Source organism: Botryllus schlosseri, chromosome 1 (genome assembly GCF_051294905.1).
Source record: "Botryllus schlosseri isolate E-star chromosome 1, Bs_hap1, whole genome shotgun sequence".
NCBI classification, from domain to species: domain Eukaryota; kingdom Metazoa; phylum Chordata; class Ascidiacea; order Stolidobranchia; family Styelidae; genus Botryllus; species Botryllus schlosseri.
Genome location: NC_137236.1, coordinates 30,844,880 through 30,864,637, shown reverse-complemented (window position 1 = coordinate 30,864,637; position 19,758 = coordinate 30,844,880). Strand labels below are relative to the sequence as shown.

General features: G+C 40.0%; 1 long non-coding RNA gene across 1 annotated transcript; it reads right to left on the bottom strand.

Annotated features, from left to right (window-relative positions):
• Positions 1 to 17,943: 17,943 nt before the first annotated feature.
• Positions 17,944 to 18,982, bottom strand: LOC145447281 (uncharacterized). Its single transcript, XR_013917514.1, has 2 exons — positions 18,269 to 18,982; positions 17,944 to 18,171 (listed from the first exon to the last, which is right to left on the bottom strand). It is a non-coding gene; the product is annotated as an uncharacterized LOC145447281 (long non-coding RNA).
• Between the last annotated feature and the right edge of the window lie 776 nt (positions 18,983 to 19,758).

The following is a 19,758-nucleotide window of genomic DNA, read 5'->3' as shown; positions in this document are numbered from 1 at the left end:
CAATTAGGGCCCCAGTTCGACCCTTGGGACCTCGACTTGAATAATGATTTTGGTCTCGATAGAAGCGGCCAGACTAGTAGAATCCATTTCAAAAAGAATTACGCTCCGGACTCTACATATATCTCATTAGAATCGAATTGAAATTTGACATTTTCGAAATTTCGGTAATCCGGACACAATTAGGGCCCCAGTTCGACCCTTGGGACCTCGACTTGAATAATGATTTTGGTCTCGATAGAAGCGGCCAGACTGATAAAATCCATTTCAAAAAGAATTGGGCTCCGGACTCTACATATATCTCATTAGAATCGAATTGAAATCGGACATTTTCGAAATTTCCGTAATCCGGACACAATTAGGGCCCCAGTTCGACCCTTCGGTTTAGAGCGCGTGATTTATGGCTCTGCTCTGTCCTCTTATCCAGTGTACATAGCCTCCACTAATGATACAGCCGGAACAATAAAACATCATTCTAGTAATTCCGATTTTATCATATTTTTCGAACTGTAAGAATGTACAAGATAACAACAACAACAACAACAACAACAACATAACGAATACGGGAAAGCTTATTCAAAATTGTAGCTCTTCTATTATTCAACTTATTACCATCGTTGAATAACATCCTAGAAGATCTTCAGCGTCTTTGTAGTTGAGATTTTTTTTTACCATGGTTAGTTTGATTATAATTTCAATCAAAATTACAAGTCTAAAATATGAATGGACTTTGAAATCTGGTTTCAAAAATTTCATTACATCACAGTTTTCTCCAATGACGCCAGGGTTGATCACCTCGATTGTTAATTCCCCTGGTCTCGGAAGTATTCGGCCGGATGCGTTTGATTTATTCGCAAACGTCCTCAGCAAGCAAAGTTTCGACTTGACGTACTTACACACCGAATCTACGTCATTGTATTCCCAAAGATCATTTGTATAGCCATGCTTTCTCAACCTGTCATGATTATTTGATAGCATAAAAAGCCCGTGACGACGAAGGTGTTGCTGCTCCTGATTTGATTTGGTTTGCGAGCTTACGCAAATGTTCCTAATGTGTTCAAAAATATCTTCGCTTTGTTCTTCCGATAACATTTCCGGGATCGGTGCTTTAAATGTAGTGAAAATCGGAACTCTCTGATAGGTAACTGTTGAAGAAATTTCCGGCATTTTGCGGCGCTTTCCCATAGATTTTTTGCCTTCTTCCGTGGCTATATCGTCATCCTCAGAGCTCGATTGGATTAGCAGATGCGGTCTTTTAGCATCGTTTCTGAAACAATTAAAACGTTTATTGATGTGATATTTTAAAAAATGTATAACTTTCTGTCTCTGTCGTCTAATTATAACGTAACCTATAACACAGTGAAAAGGGAAAATATTGTGAAGACCTACAGTTCCGTAATTAATTTATTTGAACTTGAACATGAACTTCGCGATTTCGATTAAAATAGGCTACACCAATAGGGATGACGTGAACATAGCAGGCTAGTAACCAAGTCACAAGGCTCTGGGTCACGAGTCAATTTCACTTCTATAGTTTTGACTCGAGTCAAGTCGAGTCATTTTCAATTCACCCCCAAGTCCAAGTCAAAGTCAGCGAGCAATGGGCCCAGTCCGAGTCGTGGTATTCTGACTCAAGTCCGAGTCGAAGTAATTGAGTTGACTGCTCACTGCTCAGTTTCTACTTGAAGTCTTGTTGGAACCACTTTTTATAACGTTGTTTGGTGATATCGAATGGTGCGCACCAGAGTTGGATCAATTACAATTATTTCAGTTCAATTACATTACAATTACAATTACTTTCATGAATGTTTCAATTACATTACAATTACAATTACTTCATGCTAAAAATATCAAATTACAATTACAATTACAATTACTCCTTGCATGCTTCAATTACATTACAATTACAATTACAATTGCTGCTGTTGAACATGTAATTGAATAATCATAAATTCAACCGTGCTCCTTGACAACCGTAGCGTCGTATTTAACAACAATTCAAGTCTAGTTCAGATTGTGTGGTAATAAATGCGTTTATGTGCGTACATAGTATGCTATGTGAGATGTCAGTGTGACGTAATATAAGCGTGTTTTGTATGCTTGGTAATTATGGCTCACGTAATTGGAAATGTAAAATGTTATTTACCTAATTTCCTATGGGTTAGGATTAAGGATAGGGTGCAGTATGTCGTTGAAAAAGTATTATAACATATGCACGTGTTGGATTTGCGTATATAGCAGTGGTCGGGAACCTTTTTTGTCCGAAGAGCCATATTGACCCTATTTTTTCCATCTCAACTCCCAAAGAGCCATACATTCCAATCAACTGTTACGTCACAATTGAAAAGTCGTGACGTCATGGTAGTACTAATGCGAGCTCACTACATGGGATTTCTCGTATGCGCAATAATTTCTCTGTAAAAACTGTTATTTTTTGTTCGAAAATAAAGCTCGAAACGAGAGGTAAGGCACAGACGGGCCAAGTCTCACCATTGATAACACAATTCATCGTAAGTAGCATAGAAATTATTATAACTGATATTAATCGAATGTGACTGTCACACTGATTCCGAAAATCTAAATACGTACCGATTTCCCAATTCTCAAAGTATTCGGCGGTAACATAACGTTGCGCTACACGCCTACATTTTATCGCCGGTACTACACAGAGCTACTTACCAATCGAGAACGTGGATAGCTATGACGTTGTTTGTAATTCGAGTTTGTAATTGTCACATCCACAACCGTTCATTTCGCGCCATAGATCAATGAATCAATTAAGTCAATGCGTATTTGAAAACTGCGTATTGAAATGGGCGTCGCCATGTCTGCTATATGCTCTTTGATTAATCAACGTATCGCACAATTCAAGATTTCGAGTCGGGTACATAGAATTCGCGAGTGATATTGGCCGCCGGCGTCACAGTAACTAAAATTTGATGATTTTTAAAATAGGGGGTTTTAGCCCCTAAACCTGAAGAAAACATTGTCTTTGACTCCCAAAAACATGTTTATATTGCCACGAGAATAATTATTCTGGCCGAGATGAAGATTTACCAACCAGTCGCTGCAATATTGATCAATTCGGTACAAAAATAAATATTTGGCAAAGAGCCATATCTTATATCCAAAAGAGCCATGTATGGCTCGCCAGCCATAGGTTCCCGACCACTGGTATATAGTATATAATTAAAGAAATAATATTATTTTTATCGAGGGACGTAGGAATTAGGATGAGGAGTGAAAAAAAACCGTGCTTTGTCAGATAAGACGTTATAAAATATCCAGTGGTCTGGTTAGTTAGCCAAACGAAATAACGATGCAGCATCGTGATCTGAAATCGTATTGTAGATTGCCAACCCACGGATAGATGCCCAAGATGTGAGTCACGGATGAATGCACCGACAAACGTACTGCAGAGCCGGCTAAAAGCAGCAAACTTTGTGGTCCTAAAGCTGGCGATCCATGCGTCCAAATTTGATGCATTTGTTCTTTATCGTAAGCTATTGATATACTAATTCCGAAAATACAAAATAAAATCTCGTCAGGGCAATGTAACTGCTCCAAAATAGCCGTTTAAGGCCGAGTGTTCTGAAAAGTGAGAGCGCTGCAGCAGCATGACCACAAGAATTACCAATTACGCCTAGCGATTGTTCAGAACAATGCCGATTCCCAGACTTTCACGACTATTTTGCAGGGTTGTAATGACTCGAGTCATGACTCGACTCGAGTCAGACTCGAGTCACGATTTTTTTGTGACTCGACTTGACTCGAGTCATTTTCTTGAAATGGGAAAATGACTCGACTCGACTCGAGTCAATATTTGGATTGACTCGACTTGTACTCGAGTCATTACGCATGACTCGATTCAAGTCATTGACTCGGCTTATTTTATGTGACTTGAAGGTGAAGAAAGTTGCGAATCACAATGGTTAGATCAACGCATGTGACGAATTCTGTCGACATCGCTATTTGTCACCACTGCTTTCGTTGCACTCGTCTGATATCAGATGTGCGCCGCCGTAAAAACAAAAGACAATGGGACATAGTAGCAAAGAGCAATGCATTGTACAAAATCATCCAGTGATGAAGAGGTAATAGATCCTCCGCCAACAAAGTACTCAAGACATTTCAATTATACAAGCAAACAACCGAAGCAACGTCCAATTAGAGCCAAAGAAATGACTCAGATGGTCAAGTAGCCTACTTGGAAGAGACTGATAAGCTCATGTGTAGATATGAAGGCGATGATTCTTTGCATTTTTGGCCGACTAGAATGGATGAGTAAGAGTATCTAATGTTCTTCAGTGTGGTTCAAACTTGCTTTTCAATTCCTGCATCTAACGCACCAGAGGAACGTGTATCCAGTGGATGTGGATTATTCTAAGGCCATGCCGCCTCAACATATATGAGAATCTCCTTTTCACTTTAGTATTTTTCAAGTGTAACTCATTGATTTGATCTGCTGTCTGTGAAAACACACAATACCCTCCGTCCATTTGACGTTTTGTTAGGTATGTGCATTGTGCACGTGATAATAATGAATGGCGAATGTTGTGTGATATTTGTACAATAGGGCCGATCAAAAATACCTTCTTTTTTGTTCTACTGGGTGGCTACTTGATAAAATTGCTACGTTGCATAAAAAGAACACTGAATCTGGCCTAATTTGAAAAAGTGGAATCAATGAAATGAGAGGAGAAAAGTTTGGATTTGAAAATACATGGAGTATTTTTAGTGAGAAATGATTTCATATAATATAATTACATACTAGCAGTAAGTCGACTACTTTTTCATATCCAAAATATTCCACTCTAATAACTCCGCTTCTTCTAGTTGGAATTGAGCCAAATTTTCTATGAATCATATTTTTACACAATCTAACAATATCATGAGGTAGCCGGTATATTTCGAAAGTCTCTATTTGTAATTAATCCAAAATATTTTCTCTTAGCATTGCTTTCTACTGGTTGGAATTAAGCCAAATTTAAGTTCTTTTAGATAATCTAACAATTTTAAGAAGTAGCTTTGAGAATTTTTTTGGTAAATTTAGGGCAAATTAGACTAAGACAACAGTAACTCAGCACTAAAGTAACGCTCCGGCGACTATTTCGGCAGCTGAGCAGGAAAGTTGACCTTTTTTCTGGTCAACCACCTGATATGATGTGAAAGCAAAGCTGTACCTCTACATAAGCATTTATCTGTTGATTCTTTACCAGCTTGTATCTAGCTAGACGTGAATTCGTAGGTCTTCTATCAGATAGTATGTAGACGTGAATTCGTTAATTCTCTATAAGCTATTTGTGAGCGGTCGTCGATGTGCTCGTAATAAAAACTGAATGCTTTTATTTGTGATATATCAGACTGACAAGACATATATTTGATTTAAAGTTCTAAGATTAGTAACGTTATCGTATTGGCGGCCTGTCTCGTCTATCTGTAGCATCGGTATATGAGGCCAGAAACTGTCTGTTATCTGCCTAACTAAATAAACTTGTGCCAAGACTATGATAGGGACAAAATAAGCATGTTTGGCAAGCAAGGAATTCGATATCACCCAAGCCGGATTGAAAACATAAGTTGAACATATGACTTCAATACTGTGACTTGGACTCGACTCGAGTCATAACACTATGACTCGGACTTGACCCTTAAAACGGTGACTTGGACTCGGACTCGAGTCGGTGATGAATTGAAAATGACTCGACTCGACTCGAGTCAAAACCACAAAAGTCAGATTGACTCGTGACTCGGAACCATGTGACTTGGTTACAACCCTGCTATTTTGGGATGATACCATTGCCTGGAAATATACTTTTATTGCGGAATCAGTGCGACACTAGCTTTCGATTAGGACCATACATATCAAATTTCGACGCTTGGATCGCCAGCTATGGGAATATCAATTCTGCTGCTTTTAGCCGGCTCAACAGTTCGCTTCTCGGCGTATTCAATCGTGAGTCACGTGTTGCGAATACATCCGTTGGTTAGTAATCTAAAAATTGTATACAATGGCAGCCTAGGCCAGCATAGCGGTAAAAATAGAAAAAAACTACGCCCGCAAGGGCGCAGTCAAGGGCTTCCGCGAATGGATCCACCAAATTCCTTGTCGACATTTAAAGAGAATGCATTATAGGTCAATTATTTTATATGTGCTTGTCAGGTCTCAATAGCAATTTAATGTAATTGAAATTGTAATTGAGCAAAATTTTTGTCAAATTACAATTACAATTACAATTACACAAAATAAAAATGCTTCAATTACAATTACATTACAATTACATTGAAAAATGTAATTAATTACATTCAATTACAATTACAAATTACAATTGATCCAACTCTGGTGCGCACTTAAAATATACTAATTTTCCTCACTTTCAACAGTTTCTGCTCGCATTTTCAAGTGCCAGTACCAAGGCGAAATACCAACAGTGTGCTGGTTGCTTCACTATTCATTTGAATTACAATGAATTGTCGGTCAATGCCGTTGAGATTCGAGTCATATAACTTGGTGCGAGTCATGCGCAATGATTCGAGTCCAAGTCGAGTCAAGCTCGAGTCATTTTCGTATTTTGATAAAAGCCAACATAGCGTGGTGTTGTCACAGCGAGATTGAACGGCCCACTGCATTTGGCTGACGACACACTTTCCATTTGTCCAAGGGCAATTTTACGACCAATTTTGACCGGCTTACCGATCGCTAAATTTGATAAAATGGGCATCAATTGAAAGCTGCTGCTGTGCTGATTACGAAAATATATATTTCATTCTGATCATGTTCCTTGAACACCCCAAAATCAGCCTCGAATTTTGCATGGTGATCGAGCTTGACCTTGTGACGCAACTATGCTGTCTGGCTCTTTTTACTGAGCTTCAATCCAGACAGAATTGTTGCGTCATAATGTCGAACTCGATCAACATTACGCTATCTCGCTTGGAACAATAAGTTAATTTCTGATTCGAGAGTCAGCAAGCATTCTACTTACCCATTTCGACTTTCGAGTAGAACTTTCTCATCTATATGTAAAAGAAGCAATATGATATTTTACCACTAAATAACAGCTAACATTTATACCTGTTCGTTCGAGCAACATGTTTCCAATGGTCTCGCGATAGCGTTTGCAATCAGTGCTTGCCGGAAAATCGGTGGCCTCACCCAACAAGAACTTTTCCGCAAACTATAGGAACACCAACCAAATGTTTTCATACGAGTAATCAGAGGTGGCTGACGTATAGTTATCGTTGCTACTGCAGTAGCAGTGCCAGTAATATCTTAAATTTCTAATCAATTACAGGTATAGGTATCGATTTCCAAGAACGTGATAGGTCTCAAAAGAACTCAAGTAATTTAGAAAAGTAGATTTGGTCGAGGCGTCATATGCTCTTGGTATTCGATCAGAGGTGACTGTTCTCTAAACTGAAAGAAGCCTCATCGCAGACAATGCAAAATGATAAATCAGTCGCTGGGAGTTTGAATAGAATTGATGTAACTAGGCTCGCATTTACAACAAACGGTGTTTCAAAACACGTTGATTGAAACATGTTTTAAGCCCGAGGTCTCCAGCTCAAACGTGCTTGCGGGTCAATTTCCTAGTTTTTAATGACGCCGCGGGCCGCCGCAGCATCATTATTAGGGGTATTCAATGTATAATTTCCAAGTAGGCCTTTTTGGCGGGACCTTGCAGATAGGTATTCCAAAAAACATCGTGAAAATGTAATATACTATTACTATTCACGTTTGGCACGGAAAAAATCATATTTTCATATATATATATGAATGAAATTCATACCTTCAGCACCAGGACTCCACAGTTAAAAGTGTCTGTTTGGGCATCGTGTGGAAAGCATATTACGGTCCAATCCACGGAACTCTCGGGCTCGGGCTTGTGATGAGTCCAGTACCCTCTAATTTTCGATAAACCGAGCAATGAAATTATTTTTTTAATTTTACCTTTTCAATAATCTCACTTCCAGTGTTGCAACAAAGTTTCTGTGTAACTTCTTCATTGCCAAGGGAATCGTAAACATAAAGAAGCTTTGCTTCTATGTCGCTGGCCTTAACAAAAACGCAAAGCGAGGTATGACTGGTCCAGCATACAACAGAAATTTTATCAAGAAAATGGATTACCAGAAAAATCCAATGATTCCCAAGGTGGATAGATGTCACGATGGATTTTTCGAGCGGCTTATTCTGCATCTAAACACACCATGCATTACGACTTATTCCAAATAATGCTACGAGGAATGTGATGATGCCGTACCGCTTTGGTGAGTTCCTTCCCGTGGTAAAGACCCTGGTACCAACATGGTGTCGAAAGTTGACAGGAAATGCAGTTATAGGGTTTCCCGCTCTAACAGGAATTGAGCAGCATTATTATTGCATAATAATCTAACACAATTGGCAAACAAAATGAATCATCATCATCATCATCATCATTGGTTTATTAGCAATTTTATCAGTTCAATACAACACAAAAATGCGATACAATGAAAAGACAGGAAGATGTCGAAGCGACAAGGAGTAGTCTATGGAATCTGACACCCACCTTGGCCTAGGCGATGTAAAGAGGAGGCATGCACACTGAATGAAAGTAGAGAAGATAGTATAGAAGAAGAATGCGACAAGAAATAGGGCGGCATGTCATGGAAAGCGAGATCGATAGGTCATACGTGGCCCGATAATCTTCCAAAAAGTCAGATCGCCAGCTGCGGGTTGATGAGTTGATTACCCCTAGTATAGTGCAAAACGAGCAAAGCTTGAAATACAGCTTTTAACTATTCTCATGGTCACGGGAATGCACTGTATAGTTTGATATGAACTGAAATTATGCTGTAATCATTTCTCATTCACAAATTCATTCAATTTCCAAGTTTTTGCGAATTCAGTAATTTTAATTCTAATCTTATTTGGAAGAAAACTGTGTAGCTCTAATTCTAATCTAATTTGGAAAACGCTATGCAGCTCTAATAATTCTAAATATAGTCTAATTTGAAAAAAATGTGTATAGCTTTTCTAGCGATACTATAATTCTAAAAACTGTTTAGCTTTAATTCAGAAACTTCCTAGTAGTCCAAGTCTGCCTCAGGCCGCTCAAATGTAAAAAAAGTCTTGAAACTATGGACAGCAATTTAGGCTTTTCAGTAGTTGTAAGCAGAGGTTTCAAGTAGGCGTATTCATCGTCGGTATAGCCTATCAAGTAGAAGTATAGTAGTAGTAATAAACGTGGTAAATTTCTACTCAATTACCATAGCCGAAAAAGCAATGTCCAATCGTTTGGTGTTGTAGTTGTAGCTGTGGATCATACCACACTATGCTGTCCCGCCACCCGCACGCAGAGACAAGCTTGTCACCAAGATGCAACTGCAGCCCTCTTACTGGTGATGCGTTGTGTATGAATTGAATAAATGAGTATAGCCTATTTGTTTCAAGAGAGTGGTAACATTACTGTGCAGTGCGCACGTAGTCGCCGGTTTCCTCTACAGTAGGCCTACGTCTGGGTGAAGGTGCGCGCATTTTTAGTAATCACCAAGTGGGTTGCGAAAAATTGTGTCATATCGGAATTTCGGTCGTAAAATGGTTGGAAATCCCCATAGTCCAATTGGATTATCATCGAGAACAATCCATGTTTTCCATTCCACTGGTGTCATCAGTAATAAATAAATCTCCCTTATATCCACGTTAGTTCCATTCCACTTTGTAAAAGTAAGTGGGTGATTAGTGTAGACAGTGTAACAAAATCATTTGCGCAAGCCGAGTAGAAAAGCCGTGAGGCCAGAAATGGACAAAATCTTCACAACTAACCCCGGTCTTCCCTACATCTCGAAAACGCGATTCCCTAATTAGCAGACCCACCTGGATGAAGCCGAACATATAACTTATGTAGGCCTACCCCGGGGTTGTAATGACTCGGCGTGAGTCACGATTTTTTTGGGACTTAAGTCACTTTTTCAAATGGGAAAAATGACTCGACTCGAATCAATTTATGTATTGTCTCGACTTGTAGGCTACTCGAGTCTTTGTGCATGACTCGAGACGAGAGGACGGCCAAGACAGACATGTCATTTTAACTTCTAATAGTGAAGTCACCACAATTGGTAATTCGTCCATCAGTCCTGGGACTTGGAAAATAAGGCCAGAAACTGTTACGATTGAGAAAAATTAAAATATTATGAATGCGAGCCATTCTATATGTCACTCGATCAGAGTTGAAAAAGTGTGCAAAAACTCTATTCACAGCACGATCACTCGACCCTCTAATCGTACTCACTGACTTAGGCATGACTAAATGACCCGACTTACTCGAGGAGTCAAAACTATGAAAGTGAGAATGACTTGTGACGCCGTTACACCTCTGATGTACCCCAACTTTGCGGCGAAGTTTACATGAGACGCCCGTGAGTAGTATAGTAGATCGCTGGCACATTGGCGTTGTGGCTTATGGGCGGGGTCGCATGCTAACGCGAAACCGGGGGTCGCATGCTAACGTTTTCATCTTATGGCGGGGGTCGCATGCTAACGTTTTCATCTTATGGCGGGGGTGGCATGCTAACGTTTTCATCTTATGGCGGGGGTGGCATGCTAACGTTTTCATCTTATGGCGGGGGTCGCATGCTAACGTTTTCATCTTATGGCGGGGGTGGCATGCTAACGTTTTCATCTTATGGCGGGGGTGGCATGCTAACGTTTTCGTCTTATGGCCGGGGTGGCATGCTAACGTTTTCGTCTTATGGGTGCGGTCGCATGATAACGCGAAACTCGTGGTGGCATGCTAACGTTTTCGGGTATAGGCGGCGGTCCCATGCTAACGTGAAAACTCGTGGTGACATGCTAATGTTTTTTGGTATACGTGCGGCGACATGCTAACGACGATAAATGTGTCTGTCATGTATTCTTACGGGATCTGTGGTGACTCGCCATGTGTTCTTATGGGTGCGGTCGTGATTCGCACTTTCAGGCATCTCTCGCGCGGTGTTGAATATGTACGAGTCACCAACAATAACCGCACAAACGGAAACGCGGCTTGTTGTGGGGATTAAGCAGCGCGACCTATATTTCGAATGACCTGCGCGCTGAATTGTTTCACGTCCAGCCGCTACTATCGAATATTACACTATTCCATTCAGCGCGAAATAGTTTGATCGTAAATTATGATATATGATGTCGTAGTTTAGTCGTGTCAAATGACCGATCGTGTTCTCTTTCCTCGCTATTGATTGCTACCTGAATAATACTTTCGGATTATTCGCTGTTTCCCGCCTACGAAATAGTCTGCTGTTCACAACCACAACAAGAATCACAAGTATACACATTTACACATTCGTTTATTACTCTGAAATCAAACTCTTCACAAAAGCACGTACAATCGTATCATTCACTTTTTTATCATCGCCAAAACTATCCAAGTATTCCTCGGTTGAAAACCCTTGAGCTCTTGTTATCAAGAATGCGATAGCATGATCTCCACACACATCCGAAGTTTTACTCTGTAACTGTTTCCCAGTCACAGAAAATTCATCTGGCTCCAGGAATTGGAATATCTGAGGTTTTAGTGGTCCGAAACCTAGTGAATCATGAAAATGAGTATCCTCATCTCTGTATATAGACACCCAGTGAGATCCAGGCAAACTCGATTCGTCGTAATTAATGGTGATAGCGAATTTCCCGTTAGTTGGTTTCTTTGGTAACTGGTCTACTGGATAAGTGCCTAGATATAGACTTTGTGTGTCAGGGTGGTTATAGAGAATATCATTGATCTCAGACGTATTCATATTTCGACGACTTGTCTTTTTTGATTCAGCTGTAGAAGATGTTGAAACTCCTTCAAACATAACAAGGTTACGGAGGTTGGTAAAGGCTTCGACGTAGTCAAAACCAGATGCACAGTTCCTGTCTTATGAAGTTGATAACATCCCAAACTATTATCGGGTGTCAAATCAAACACAAAAAGAGTGTATCCGTTGACATAATCTTTGCGTGAAATATTTAAAGGTGCCTCGGATTCCCAGCGACCTGTCTGGGAGAATAGTGTCATATAACCTTCCAGTCCGCCGTGTTTATCAAAATCGAAATGAAATTCGCGGCCGTTAATTTGTCGCCCGTCCACACTTAACGAAAGATTTTGAACATCAAAGTGTTTAAAGTTGAATGGATTTTTGGCTCGAACACCGTTAAATGTCGTGGTCTCAACTAAACCAATTACGATCTTCTTTGGCATGGTACCGCTAACTAACTCTCTATCAATTTTCGACAAACCCGCGGCGAATGTATGAGTCGACATTTGTAAGCGTATCCAGGGGTACTTGGCAGTATTCTTCTGTAATACAGACTTGTGTGCTAAGCTTACACTTTCAGCGATCTTCATCTGTTTGACATACACCTCCATTTCGAGTAAAACAATTTGTACATCTTCCGCATCACCAAGCAGACAAAAATTATCTTCGTTACGTGTAAATTTTAATTTCATGTCGACATTATCCAACATACATCTAGACTGTTCAAAAAGACCCATTCGAATTTTTCCGATCAACTCTAGCGGGGTGCTGTTTTTTGTAAGGTCTTTTCGTTTAACATATCCAGTATTCGCTGCACCAAGAGCATCCATAGAGCCAGCGACATCTTTATAAAAACCTTGTCCTTGCACAAAACTCTCCGAGGCACCGTGAGTATCATTCAACAACCGGGAGATATAAGCTTTGTACGCATGACAATTATCCGAATTTGTGATAACCTCATTTGAAATAGTTACATCAATTTGTTTGAAAAGAGAATCCAACATGTTATTGACCAGACCCACTTGTGTATCGTTTGCTAAATCAGTTCCATCGCGTTTAGTGAGCTTCAGACGTAATCTCAAGAATGTGTTTTGTAGATCCATATATCGATCCGTCCTTGGTAATTGTACTTCCATGACATTACCTAAACTATGGGGTTTGACGACGACATATTGCGATTCCTCAATACTGGTTTGTGTGTGGGGTATACTAAATATGTTTAATCCCGAGTTATGGCATTCTCTGGAACCCGCGTGCATCAACATAGTTCTTAGTCGAATATATCCTGTTGTTTACGACGACGTTTGGATGAAGTGTTCTTTGACTTTGTTTTTTTTCCTTTTTATAGCTTTTGGGGTTAAAATTTTATCAATCACTCGACCGCCGGCTTGTTTACTTCTCTTGACAACACTAGACTTGATCGAGTAACCCCGTAATAGATCTCTCGCTATTTCACCTCCAGTCCGTAACAATTGACCGCCAGCGTATTTCGCAATAGGTGTCACTAAACGACCAAGTGATTTAAACAAACTCCCGATACCGGAACCGGCTTGAACTCCACCACTAAAATATCCATAACCATCACCTGTCTGGTTATAATGACGATGGACAGAATGATGATCACACGTGAAAACAACTTTCATAATCGCTTCCTAATGTTAAATGTAGCTTGCAATGAACGACTTATTATATTTATAGGTTCACCAAACTCATCCCTGAGGTAAAGACATACAGAATCTACAACATCTTTTGAAACAGGGAAATAATACGGATTTGTCGCTATCCAATTATGCGCGACATCGCCAGGTGTCAGCGGTATAACTCGTAATAAATGCGCTAACGTATCTCCAAGTAAGTGAGGGCGAATAATATCGCAATACACAAACAAATATTGACCAATCGCCGGTTCGGTTAAAGTGAAATCGATCTCCATGAGGGCTAATTCGCAATATCTCGTCGGAATGTTATTGATGGTGAGTAGTCTGTGTTCAAAATCAACACCAAGCATAGAGGTGGTTAACGTCACTATTTTCATCGTGCGTGGAGTGTCAATGTGGTCTCTATATCATGTACTAACTGACCGTATTGGTCCCGGATGGTGATTTTTATATCGCGGATGTGGTTAATCGACACTGGGAAATAAAACGGTTTTTCATATACAACTTCTTGTCTCATACACGTCTCGTTATTTACTTGGATCACACGAAGCAATTGACTCATGTAATCACCCACCGGATGATGTCGTAGTGCATTGATATACACAAATAAATATCTGAGGTGGGGTTGAGTTGGTTTAGATTTGATCGATGTGACATTACATACTGGTGTCGACACTTGATCAACTACACTGAAATAATTCGTGAATATATCCGTGGGGTGGAGTGTGATATGTTTCGGGTAACGAATTCGGAAAAGTTCATCGTTGATTCTTTCGGCGAAACAGTGTTTGAAACTTTCAGATAATATTCTCCGGGTCAACTCGAGGTTGTTTGCGTAATTCCCAAGTGGTGTTAGGTACGCATCTACTATTCGACCTTTTTCGTTATGTAGCTTCCAGAGTGCTTGATCATGATTGATTATAATTCGATCACGAGATTCACTGACAAAACTCATATCCATCAACGCAAGCTCATTACAAATAATTTCATTCGGCAACACCACCGAGAATTCACCTTTGGTGTCAGACAACGTGATGTAACTCATATTGAATCAACAGCTCTGCGACGGAAGCGTAGGGTTACTGTCACTGGTGCTTTTCGAAATTTAATAGGGTTGCCAGCTGCATCACGTAGATAAATTCGTATTGTTCTAAAATTGTTTCTCGCTAAAGCAAAGAAGTATGGTTTTGGGAATATGTTGATTTGGTTTTCATTCGGTTTAGCGGTTACAGTAACCACCCGTAAAAGTTGTTGTAGTTTGTTACCGTGTGGTCTTGGTTGTATCAGATCACAATACACATAAACCTTATCAATCCGTTCCAGCTTTACCGCAGGTGTAAATATAAATTCTACCACTCCGCGGCGACGAGATACAACGCGTCTAAATGTTATTGTATCCAACACAGAACCAAGTGGTATCAGTCCGTAAGGTTCGGGTGAATCATGTGTGGTACGGGGTACGTGTCTGGCGCTAGAGTCTGCGGTATCGGTATTTATGGGTACACCCCGCTTGGGTCTTTTTTTACTCGTGACTAATCTTCTGAATGTGATTCTAAAGTCTCCGAATCCTTGTAAAATGAAAATGTCGCCCATGTAATATTTCTCGTACGATTCTAACATTTCACCGATGCTGTAATACGAGCCTTCGGGAATATAATACCGTTCGGTGTATCCATTTGTATCGACAAATCCAAAACGTATACTTTTCGCTGTCACTTCAATTCGCGGTTGGAAATCATGTGGGAAGGTCAGCTCACATAATCCTAGCTCATGGCGATTCATTTCTAATTCTTTGTAAAGTTCCGTTTGAAAATCTGTGCTAGTATTCGGAAATTTATCCAAACTCGCGTTCGAAGGTAGAGTCAACAACATTTTATTGTTTCTTTCAACATATACGATGAGGTGATGGATTCGGTAATAAATACCCAAGTGAAGAAGACAGTAGCGTTAAATATATCTCACGATCCACCCCGACAGAAATTTGATATAATGAAAACACGATTACACACACTAACATACAAATCTGTACAATAAACACAATCTGGTTTTTCAGACTGTTCGAGACTTGACCCATGCGAGATGAGACGGAATCAGAATCCATAGTTTGGTTGAACAACATTTTCAGAGTCTATTTATACAAATCCGAGACCCAAGAATTAAATTTAGACGGATAACCCAACCATTTTACAAGATATTGCGTTTTCTTTCCTTTCCTGCGAGTAGACAGGATTTTTTCGATATTGTAAATATTATTATTTTTAGTTATTGGTTGTAACTCTTCACGCTGAAAGCGACCGTCTATAACTTCACCATGGTAGTCTTTCAATTGATAAGTAGGAGGGTCACCTTTACGACATTGAGATACGAAAAAGATTTCTTCGGTCCAACTCGCCAAGGCACTTTTTACAAAATTACCACGCGATTTCGAAATCCTGACGGGTGTGCCGATAGTTAGTTTGGGTTTTTTAGGGGTCATGTCACCGTATAACCTATGAAAAATTTGTTCTTGATTCGAATAATTAACATCCGCCGGAGGACACCCTATAGCCGCCACGTGAAAAGTAGTGTTATACCCCTGGCATATCTCAGACAGGACATTGACATAATTCAAAGTCTTATTATGCGTGAAATACCGGTATAACACTTGCTTCAGAGTACGAATAACACGCTCGCATATCGATGCTTTCAGTTCGCTATTTGTATGAAAATGTCGCACATTGTTCTCTTTTAAGAAAGTCTGAAACGCACGATTAGTAAACTCAGAACCTTGATCACTTTGAATAACATGAGGTATACGATCCTTAAATATTTCCTTGAATCCGCGAATAATACCTTGCGAGGTTTTGTTCTTGAGCGGATACAGATATAAAAATCGGCTGAAACAATCGATCGTCACCAACACATATTTAAAATTATCGTTTTCTTTTGAAAGATTTTGCATATGCATGAGATCGGTTTGATACTGAACACCAAGACCCGACGTAATCACTCTAGGTCTCTTAAATTTCTTCCGATAGGGAAAATGTTTTGTGTACGCGTCCTTGCTCGAAAGAAACTCCTTGACTTTGGTTCTATTCCGCCCTCTAGAGAATACGTATGCACCGCGGTAACTACCAGGTAGCCCTGGTGTGAAATACTTAGTATGGCTCCCATCCGTATCGTCTCAGGGTCTTGGGTGTACGACCACTTTTCGTCTTGGCATGTTGAGTCTTTACTTTGCTTCGTTGGCTACTCGGTGAGTGGGGTTTAGGAATCCTTGATGGTTCACCCTTGATCAGGCGTCGCAGTGCGTCCAACTCACTAGCCGAAAATAGATTCCTTTGTTCTGATATATCGATTTTCATCGGTTGATTCAATGTGTCGTGTTTTGTTTGATAACGATTTAGTGCGTCGTTATATAAGGCTAATTTTCGTTCTTGGGGTATGTTCATCTGTAATATGTCGCTCATACATTTGTCGATATCCAAATCCAATTTCTGAACTTCAACCTCGTTGATCGGATTCGGATTTATGAAGATTTTTTTAAAAGAAGTCATTTTTTGAAAAGATTACCGAGTAAACCAGTGACGACGGGTAGGATGCTTGATAATAGAGTCATAAACATACCCCCATTCTGATTAACCATACGTTTTTTATGTCGAATAGGGATGTCTTTCCTGACAAGTCGACGTAAACTACATTTATGAGCTGCTAGTCGCTTTCTTTTATACTTTGAAAGAGGGATGTTGCCGTTTAAAATGTTCTTTGTACAATCACATATACACTCGATCAATTCTTTGCTGGCTCCCGATATAATTTGCTTGCGTATCTCGGGTTTACTTTTATGTAGGAACTCTAATGTGGGTATATGCCGCCGTGTCCGAGCTGGTACCTTGGTCATTTTGAATTTAAAATCGTCTCCGCGCTTGGCTATTTATACCATCGGGCTATAAACCACCATGGTTTCACCAGGAAATATATTGGTCATAACACGTCGATTTTCAGGTGCTTCTTGCGTGAGATCAAGGAATAAATAACTATGAGGTTGTCTAGCAGCGTCACGATAAGCCTCTGTTAAAAATCTGAAGTTTGGGTACATTTGTCGACCAAGAAAACTGATCTGCTGTTGGTCGCGCGGATTCTTGAAAATCACCATATACGAGCTTGAAAGACTGAAGTCACGTGCTCCTTCACCCTTGTGATACAGGTTCTGCGTGATGTAGCAAATTGACTTGGCTGAATGATGAGAAAATCTTGTAAAGTAGTCTGCAATTTTCGCCGTCTCAGTCATGAAATCATCCACTATAATCAAAGTGTCTTCAGAGCAAACCTTCAACTCTTCTAAAATATCTAGACCTGCGTGGAATTCTACGTTATGCATCGTCTTGAAAACCTCCTGATAATTATTGTAACAATATACGACCCTGGAAACACTTGGTTTAATCATGGATGTCGCATGCCTAATCAGCTTTGCAACAAAAGTAGTCTTCCAACTTCTCGAAGGACCACTCACAATACACGCGAATGGGTGGATCAATTCCATCGTTTGTTGTTTATTGAAAACTCGATAAAGTGCATGTGTTTATATATCAACAAGGTTGGGAATAGCCACTGTTGTAGTCATCTTGTTCTAGTGGAATATATAAACCCAGTAGAGTTCGATTTAACAATTTTCCACGGGTTATGAAATCTTCATCTGTCCCTCATCATCGGTGGAAGTTGTAGTGTTACGAATGCTTCAGGTCGTCGAGCAGCTGATCCCAATCTATAAAATAATAAATCGCATAAGAGGGTTCATAATACGAGAGGATTCATAACGCTTTAAAATCTAACAGTGTTACTATAACAACTATAGACCTCACCATGGAGCACAAGTTCTAGTTGTCTGCTTTGTATCAATCGGGTATCGTCGGTGTGGTGAGTTGTTGGTAGAGTCAAGAATCATGAACTGTGGTAATTCCTGCTCCAATGTAATCATCTATATCTAAACTATGTAAATCTAATGACATAACAGACTTTAGATAGTGTTATCCATCTGGAAAACAAATGACACGTTACCACACACAAGTCAATCAAACATATAAACAAGTAATAAATAAGTAAATCAAAATAAAATCAAACACACACACACAGAATATACAAATAAAATGCAATAACACACAAAATATACAATTACACATTCAATGGCAGGGTTGACACACCATCCTCGAGCACTCGACGTTTGGCATAGAAATAGGAAAATGTTTTACGCTGTTGTTTGTACGTATAGACACCCCCATCTCGGGACCGAAACCCCTTGTTCACTCCCCCGACAGATTCTTTAGACGTCAAGACACCCAGAAAAGTTTCGAAATCGATTGGGTTGGATTTCTGGAGACCTTTGGAAGCCAATTTTTTCTTTGGACCATCGCAAAAGTAATTTTTGGATTGGAGCCCGCAGAAGGATGTACCGCCTTCATACTCCACTTTCATCAAACCCGGTTGCCGAAGGTAATACGCATACGTGTCTTTGCAACACTGCCTCGAGCGATCAAAAGAAACCGGGTCAGCCAAAAACTCAGCTCGGTGTTTGTCACGAAAATAGCGTGGAAACCAGTTCTCATATTCAAGATAAAATTCATCCCTTTTCTCGGGGATAAGAATATCATCGAATGAGGCTGAATGCGAGAGATAGAGGGAGTCTGTGTCCATCATTAATAGCATGAAGCACTCGTCACGGAAATATTTACACAAGCAGTCATAAAAAAACGACAACATCTTGAGCTTAGCATTGTTATACACCCAGAATCCCACTTGAATACAGTTACCCCACTTGATCGTTTTAGGTCGCTTCGTTATTTCAAATAGATCAGCGTTCAATTCGTCACATTTCACAAAAAAACGATCCTTCACATTGGCGCCTAATTCGCTTTTATCACAGTAGGAGGTTCGTTTGAATTTACGTGGGTTCATCAAGACGCGGCCATAGCTGCTATTTCCGGCTAATTTTTGTGTCAGGGCAATGATCTCTAGGCTAGGGTCGCGGTCCCCAGCTCGTCGACAGTCTGAGACATTTTTCGCAAAGTTGTCAAAACAGGTCTTTTTTGTGAATTCGACCGCCTCATGAATTTTGGATATAATCAATCCGTGTTCTACATACCACTTGATCAAGTCGGAGGTCAACAAGATTTTCTTACCCCAGTATGAAGCAACTAACATGCGCGTGGGTTTGGGGAGCAATTTACGATCAATGGCAAACTGTTTCATGTGCCCTGACAAATGCTCGCGAGACACCATCGTATTTTTGAATATCGGACATAGTTCAACAAACTTCCTTTGCAAATGTTTTGGCGTAAAAATATCGACTGATAAA